Here is an 8913-nt window from a genome sequence, read left to right as displayed (position 1 = left end):
CCTCCTCAGCGCGAGCTCCATCAGTCACTTCTGTACGGAGCCAGTGTGCTACTTCTCTTGCACCCCTCCGTCCTTGGTGCCCTGCCTGCGCCTCCTGCTGATCAAATAGCGTCACTACATCCGCATGACCCAGTCCTTCCAGTATCTGCCTCAGAGCTGGTACGATCCTGGGAACTTTTAAATGGCAAACTAGGCAATTAATTAAAATAAAATAAATTTTAAAGGGGGAGAGGCCAACTTAAAACACCTCTCATGTTAAAATTTCTCACAATGAAGGTAATAAGGACCCTGTTTACTGTTATAGTATGCTTGGGATGCAAATAGAAAAGATTAATGAGGAGAATAACAACATAGCTGGGATCGATATTATGTCGGTCATAATTATTACCAGTTTGGTAATTCATTTCCTCAGTGTCTGTTGTGTCCATGTTTTCATTTCTGATTTTGTTCATTAGCATGCTTTCTCCATGCTTTTTGGTTAGTTTGGATAAAGGTTTGTCTATCTTGTGGATTTCCTCAAAGAATCAACTCTTTGTTTCCTTGATTCTTTGTTTCTACTTTATTGATTTTAGCCCTCAATTAGATTATTTCCTGGCGTCTCCTCCTCCAGAGTGACTTTGCTTCTTTTTGCTCTAGAGCTTTCAATTGTGCTGTTAGTTCTCTAGTGTGACTATTCTCCAGTTTCTTCATGTGGACACTTAGTGCTATGAACTTTCCTCTTAGCGCTTCTTTCAAAGTGTCTTGTAAGTTTGGGTATGTTGTGCATTGGTTGTCGTTGAATTATAGTAAGTTTTTTATTTTTTTATTATTTCCTTGACCCAGAAATGGTGCAATTGTGCATTGTTCAATTTCCATGAGTTTGTATGGTATCTGCAATTGTGTTGTGTTGAATTCTAATTTTAAATTTGGTGATCTGATAGGATTCATGGGGTTATTCCAATTTTTTGTATCTGTTGAGGTTTGCTATATTTCTGAGAATGTGCTATGGTCCTGTCTAATGGTGAGAATGGGGTGTTAAAGTCTCCCAGTATAAGTGTGTGAGGTTTTATGTGTGATTTGAGCTTTAGTAATGTTTCTTCTACAAATGTGGGTGCCTGCACATTTATGGCATAGATGTTCACAATTGAGACTTCACCTTGATGGACTTTTCCTGTGATGAATATGAAATTACCTTCATCATCTCTTTTGATTGATCTTAGTTTGAAGTCTAATTTGTTAGATATTAGATTTCTATACTAGCTTGTTTCTTGGGTCCAATTGATTGGAAAATGTTTTTCCAACCCTGTACTCTGAAGGGTTTTGAAGTTGAGGTGTGTATCTTAGAAGTTGAGGTGCGTTTCTTGCATGCAGCAGAAGGATGGATTCTGTCTTTGTTACCATTCTGTTAGCTTGTGTCTTTTTTATAGATAAGTTATGACCATTGATATTGAGAGCTATTAATGACCATTGATTGTTAATTCTTGTTTGTTTTGGATTTGGTGGTGGTGGTGGTATTGCATGTGCATCCCCCCCTTTTTTTCTTTTGGTGTTTGGTAAAGTGGGATTATCTATTAACCATGTTTTTGTTAGTGTGGTTATCTTCCGTGGGTTGGAGTTTTTCTTGCAGTACTTTCTGTAGGGCTGGATTTGTGGATATGTATTATTTAAATCTGGTTTTGTCATGGAATATCTTGTTTTCTCCATCTATAGTGATAGAAAGCGTTGCTGGGTATAGTAGATTGAGTTGGCATCCATGTTCCCTTAGCGTTTGTAGAACATCTATTCAGGACCGTCTGACTTTCAGTGTTACCATTGAGAAGTTGGGTGTAATTCTGATAGGTCTGACTTTATATGATACTTGGCCTATTTCTTTTGTTGCACTTAATATTTTTCTTTATTCTGTAAGTTTGGTGTTTTGATTATTATGTGGAAAGGGAACGTCTCTTTGTGGTCCAGTCTATTTGATGTTCTGTAAACTTCCTGTGTTTTCATAGGCATATCCAACTTGAGGTTGGAGAAGTTTTCTTCTGTGATTTTGTTGAATATGTTTTCTGTATCCTTGAGCTGTATTTCTTCATCTTCTTCTATACCTATTATTTTCAGGCTTGGCCTTTTCACAGTGTCCCATATTTCCTGGATATTTTGTGCTAGGGATTTGTTGGACTTGAGATTTTCTTTGGTCAATGACTGTATTTCCTCTAGTGAGTTCAACATCTGAGATTCTCCCATCTCTTATATTCTATTGGTTAAATTTACAGTTGTATTTCTTGATCATTTACCCTGCTTTTCTATTTACAGCATCCCCTCATTCTGTGTGTGTGTTTTTTATTCTTTTTCAGCTTTCAATTCTTGAACTGTTTCCTTCACTTGTTCAGTTGTTTTTTTTTCTTGGCTTTCTTTGCATTCTTTAAGAGATTTGTTTATTTCTTGAATTTTTTGGTTTGTCTTTTCCTCCATTTCCTGTATTTTTGTTTGTTTTTTTCTTCCATTTCTTTAAGGGATTTTCTCATTTCCTTTTTGAGGGTCTTTTAACATCTTCATAAAGTTGTTCTTAATGTCTTTCTCTTCTGCTTCGTCTGCTAGTGTAGAGTCCCTAGATTCTGTGGTGTCATGTTGGTCTTTCTATTGTTGAATGTGTTCTTATACTGTAATCTGCCCATCCCTTCTTGAGTGGGTGCAGGTGGGGTCTCCCCCTCTCCTCTAGTCTCCTGGTGACATAGGTGGTCCAAGACTCTGGATGGTACGGCCTCTTCTGGTGTTCTCACTCAAGTGGAAGGTGGGGGTGGCAAAACTCAAGTGGAGGGCAGAGGGCAGAGGGTGGGGCCTAGACTGAGGTGTATCCAGACTCCAGGTGGTCCATCCTGCCTTGGGTGAGTCCACTATATATTGAGCAGGCCCAGGAAGTTCCAAGGTAAGGGGACAGTGGGAGTTGGGCACCAGCAGAGCCCAGACTCACTTCCAGCAGAGGGCAGTGTTCTGGCTGAGTGGGCACAGTGGAACAGACAGAGGAAACGTTGGGGAGGGCTGTGTCCACTATCAGGGAGGCTACTCAGGCAGTGCTGCTGAAGGAAGCAACCCGGTGCTTCCTGCCACGTCACCTGTAGCCAGAACTCCTTGGAGACATCCAGCTGCCCATGGGGTGGTTTGATGCCCAGCTGAGCCCCTGTGGTTTGAGTTCACAGTCATAGTCAACAAGGGATTTTTTTTATAAGGCAGAAGCTGACTGCTGTATAACTGCTATTTCCCTTGTGCTATTTGGTCTGTTTGGATGCTTTACTGTCTGTCACTTATATTTGTTTCATATCAAACTGGACCTTCGGTTTTCCTTCTCCCATCTGTGGTAATTCCAATAAGCACTCCTTTGTATTTCATAGAAAAGGACTTGGAAGCTAAGAGGAACTCTCGTGTACCACATTAACTGTGGCAGAGGGAGTCACCTGCATCTTCCCAATGCTTCAGGTAGATCTCAATGGTGGCTGCTGTGCAGAGAGCACTTTCTGAGAGTTAGGAAATTCACATAGCATATTTGAATCCTAGAACCTCACATGCACTAATTATTGATGTTATCATTTCTAATCTGAGCTTCACTTGATAGAAAATATCCACAGTGCTTCCTAAGTAAAAATATGAATCAAACTGTTTTATTTTTGTGTAATTGAATTTATATTTTTATACATGGTCTAGTCAGTTTTGTGAAGAGGGTTATTATTCTGGTCCCCAAATACAGATCATGCCCTGGGTGTTTCTGAATTTGTCAGGTGTCCTTTTTCATGGTGGTTTTGTTCGGGAGTTTAGAACTGTGGGATTTTTCTAAGCTGAGAAAAGGGAGACCCTTTTTCACCCTGTGAATTGCAGATGCGTCAGAGAAACAGGATGCCCTGAAAGTGACCTCTGAGCTCTTGGGTTTCAGGTGTGTTCTGTCATCCCTAGCTTTTCATGTGGCTTCTGGGAGTTTGAAATGAGGTCCTCAGGATTGTGTGGGAAAGAAGCACTTCACTGCCAAAGTTATCACCCCTGGCCCCTAGCATTTTTCTGAGATAGGCAGACATACCCACAAGACCTTTCCACCAGGACTAATAATAACATATTCCCAAATTCTGAGCTGCTTTCTCTCTCCTCTCATTTTATAATAGAAAAATTTCTTTTGCCCCTTCTCACTTTAGACTCACAAGTTCATTAAGTCACCTCATCTGTACGTGGTGTATTTGTGAGAACTGCAGAACCATGAGCTCAGTGCTTAGCACCAGATATGGGGGTCTGAAACATGTTCCCCGTCTTCCCCAGAAGACTATGAGGCATGTCTGTAGGTAACTGTGGCCACATATCTTTGGTAGTTTGCTGGATCCCTAGGGCTAATTTATGTTTCCTGAGTATTTTGCTATCATGAGTTCAAATCTGACCCCCAATGAAATAAACAAAGAAGGTGTCACTAACATCAAATGAGCAGATCACAACTATACTAGACAAATAAGACCCTGCCTCTCATTACAGGGTGAAAACACATTTTATGTCTGAAAATTTGGACTGTACACCAAGTTGTAAGAGACACAATACATGTTAGTTTACCTTCCATAAGAAAGGAGAGAAGCACAGACCAAAATAATGGTTGCACCAAAGCCAGCTTGGGGAACATACGAATTTTTCTTGGAGTTACTAACAGAAGGAGGGGTGAGGGGTTGCTTTCTGAACAGTAATACAGGCAACTGTATCACTGAAAATCCCACCCCAATATGGTGACAGTTCACATGGACTGTATTCCTGGAACTCACACACCTTGCAAGCAGCCTGACTGGTCTGAGTATTTCCTCTCCTGGGCTAAGCAGGTGGAACTCTCCTCCTCCAGCAGTCCTTTACTAGTCCTTCAAGAAAGCTGGGGAGGGAATTTTCCAGACATGAGAGGTCTGTTTGCTTCCTGAGTCTCCTGAGCCACTCAGCCCCCTCCTGGAGGGCATGTGACAATCCTGGGAAAACTACAGTACAATAACCACAGATCAGAGGTTAGAGTTATTGACAAGACCATGGAAAACACAATTTTGTAGGTATACACGTTAAATCTATAAGTATGAATAAAAGGTATGGAATTGCAGGGGAAAAGTAAATTCCCAAGCTTTACCCTAAGGAGAAACCCTGTTTGGTGGCCATACCTGAGTGTGTTGGGCTTTTAGGTCAGGGTCCCTCTGGTGATGCAAGCCTCTAGGGGAAATGTCTGTGTGTCTGTGGGAACTCTAATGGACAGCTTCTGTGTGTGTGTGTGTGTGTGTAGCCCTATATCTGTGTCAGGTCTCTGTGAGATGTCTGCACTGTCTCTGTTGACAGCCTGTGAAATCCCAGCTAAAGGAGTCCATGTGTCAGGGCTTCTCACCGAGAAGTGAGTCAGCACAGGGGTATTGATGGACACGTCCTGCTACACGCCCCTTTTTCTGCCTCCTGCCTGAGAATCGACCTGGCTGTGGACTTGTATTGTGAAACCTCTGTCATCTCAAAACAGAATGAGAGCAGCCCCCTCTGTCTGCATCCTAACCCTCCCCTCAGTGACCCCCCAACACCATGGTCTTATCTCTGGTGCAGACCCTTAAGACTCCTCAGAGCCACCATCACGCTGTTGTCTGTCTGCCTGCTAATGGCATGACTCACTATTTTAATAAAATCCAGACTCTGAGGAATCCATTTCACTGTCCCTCTTGAGTCATCTTCTGAGAGTTTTCATGTGATGCTGATGAGGTCCTGTTGACATCTCACCTAGTGACTATGCGTGACTTTTGTAATGGGTCTTTCCATGGTATCTCTATGTGAGACCTCTAGGTGTTCTGTGTGGAACTCCAAGGTATGATTGAGGTCTATGGGAGATGGCATGCTCTTCCTGTATAGTGAGAGGTCTTTGTGGGTGGGGGAAGTCTATATTGTCATCTTTCTGAGGGTGCTGTATGAAGTCTGGAGTCTGGATGATATCACCGTATGGGACACTGTGTGGCACACTGAGGCCACCAAGTGACATTTATATCTTAGGGCTCTGAGAAGTTTCTGAGGTCTCCCTTAGTGTCTGTCAAAAATCTCTTTGGAATCTCTGTGTGGCTACTTAAGTTTGTGACTTTTGCATGTTGTAAGATCAATCAACATTTAGAAGTCTTTTAGAGGGTCTTTGTCAGGACTTCAGTGTGGATATCTCTAGGGGTATTTCTGTGTGAGTGTTTCTGAAAGTGTGTGGGTAATGTCACTCTGTGAGGGTCTTCATAGAAGATGGGGCAGAGGGCATTCTGTGAGCAGGCCTGTGGAGGGCTGGGTGCTCCTCTGGGGATCTGTTGGGGACATGAAAATTGTGTGTTTGGTTTCTCTGTTGGGGAATTCTGAGAAAGTGGCTGGTTGGATGTCTGGAAAAGATTTTGGAGGTTTCTCTCTGTGGATTTCTGCCATGGAATCTGCAACAACCTCCTTCTGTGGGGTACCCTGGGGAGTCTCTATGGAGATGTTTGGGGATCTTTGTGTTTTGATCATGAAGCTCTCTGGTAGTTGTTTCTGCACTTCTGGGATGTTTCTCAGTGTGGATCTGTATCAGAAATTCTGTAGAGATCTCTTTGGGTGTCTATCATGGAGAGTTACTGTTGGCCCATGACATGTCTTTTATACTTGACAGCGTGAACAGTGGCAGCCCCATTGTTTTGCTGCCTGGTTTGTTGGCACACAGACTTTACAATTTGTACCCAGAGGACTCTTGGGACCAACTCCAAAGTCCTCGATGGACCCAAATGTGCCTCTAAGGTCCCTGAGAAGACTCGGTAGTGCCACCCTCAAGTTCCTGGCTTCACTCTGGGACTACTGTGGAGGCTGCTGTCACTGATACACGGCCACTTCACAAGAGGCCTGTGTGTTCCATATCCACTCCTTAAGAGCTGCTGAGTTCACTGTGGAGTCTCAGGAATTGGCTAGAACAGGCTGCATGACGAGGTCCTATAAATTGGTAGGACTTTCTGGAACAAATTTTTCTATCAGAGATTAAGTGATGCGCTGGAGTTATTAACTGGCTACCTTCTGTGAGGAAGTTGCAGGACACTCTTGTAATTGGCTGCTCTTGTATGCAGTGAGCCCCACCTGTTTCCTAAGAGAACAGAGACTGGGGCAAGGAGACCTGGGGAGGAAGCTGAGTGAGATTCATCAAGGGACACTTTTGGGCCTGCCCAGAGATCCAATGAGCACCTGTACTTTGACAAGTCCCTTCCACTGTGTAAACCAGCCCTGTGAGATGGCTTGTTGTGCTGGTCTCAAGGGTAGGCAAGTGCTGGAGGCCTAGAATGACTTGCTGTGAGAGCAAAGTGTATTCCTCAACCCTTCTCAGGTGTCCTCTCACTGGGAAGTAATGCTGGCACAATGGTCAGGATACAGCAAATCAGCAGAAAGACCAGGTGAGCTGGCCCTTAGGGTGGGGTCTTACAGAGTTGTCTTAGCACCCCCTAATCCTATAAACTTCCTGTTTGTTTGGGTCGTATAGGGTTGACTTAGCACATGCCAACCCAACCTAAAAGATCCTAAAGGCTTCTGTTTCCATAACTACAGTATTAATACTAAGTACAAAGATGGAACTTGAAGGTGGTGACATGTAAAATGTCACTGTCCCCTCTTTGAGGAGCCATATACTCCAGAAACAGCACTAATGTGGACTGTTGAGGACCAGGTCACTGTAAATCTCTATTTCTCACCCCAAGGCACTTCCCAAAACTCAGTTGCCTTCCCACAGATGGCCTGGCTCCATAGAGATAACCCATCACTTAACAATGCTTCCCTAACACCTGCACCCCCCGGTGAGATATCCTGCCCATCGCATATCAAACACTGCGGCTGCCTCACTTCTCAGCGTCTCTGGTCTAACAACCTCTGCCCCATGGCTCCACAAGGCTGTGAGAAGAACCTGCATTGATTGCCCCAACTTTACCTGACCAGTGAGTCAGATCCAGAGGAATAACACAGCAGCGCAAAGTAGGCTTACGCCACGGGACAAGCATTTAAGTAACCAACATTTGTTCATTAAGGGACTCAAAAAAGTCTCTCAAGACATGAGGAGTAAGGGTTAAAACCAAGGATCTTAAAATATATGCTTAGAGCTATGAGGCAGAAAAGTATTGGTCAAATGATCGTATGTTTACTTGTGTATATTTTAATAACCAGGAGAGCTAAAGTAAAGCATAAGCAACTACAGAATGTTTTAGAGTTTAAAAGTTTTAAAAGCTTTCCTCTTGCAGAAGCCACTGCTGCAGCTGTAAGAGAGCTGTGCCAGGGCTTGGGGAAGTGAAGGTGCCATCTCGCATACATGCCATGCAGAACAGCAGGAAACATCTGCCCCTGAACCGGTTAGCAGTGTGATAGAGACCTTGGTGCCTACTGAGTAGCAGCTAGATGAGAAAAAATAAACACGACAGAGAGACTGGGATGAGTGTAAAGAGTGAGTTACTAAGCATCAGGATAGAGAGTCTTCACGTCCCTCATTTTTAACTCAAAATACAGAGAGGCAGAAACCTAGTGGTAAAATTCAGCAGAAGCTAAGAGGCTTGAGAGAGTTAATAAAATGGCTCTCACGGAGATAAGAAACTTACAGGTTTCCTCAGATCAAAAAAAATGTCCTTTTGTCTATGATAATAGCAAGCATAGATCAGCCTAAGGTATAGACAGTCCTTGAGTCATGGCAGATAATCACAATGGTTCAGGTGCTCTCCAGTGCAAGCTAGTGTTAGAGAAGTGGTGGACAAAGGAGAAGTGTACATGGATTTCAGACATTTCCTATGACAGAGCATCGGGATGCTCAGGGAATCATAGACAGAGTGTGCATGCCGATATCATTTAAACAGCTCCCCGCTACCTCACTTCCCAGCATCTCCTGTCTAAAACCTCTACCCAATGGCCAATTCCACATTCCCCTATTGAAGCCTTACAGAATTCTCATTAAAC

This window comes from Mesocricetus auratus, unplaced genomic scaffold, assembly GCF_017639785.1.
Source record: "Mesocricetus auratus isolate SY011 unplaced genomic scaffold, BCM_Maur_2.0 Super-Scaffold_100013, whole genome shotgun sequence".
Taxonomy (NCBI): domain Eukaryota; kingdom Metazoa; phylum Chordata; class Mammalia; order Rodentia; family Cricetidae; genus Mesocricetus; species Mesocricetus auratus.
Note: the sequence above shows the minus strand (reverse complement) of the source record.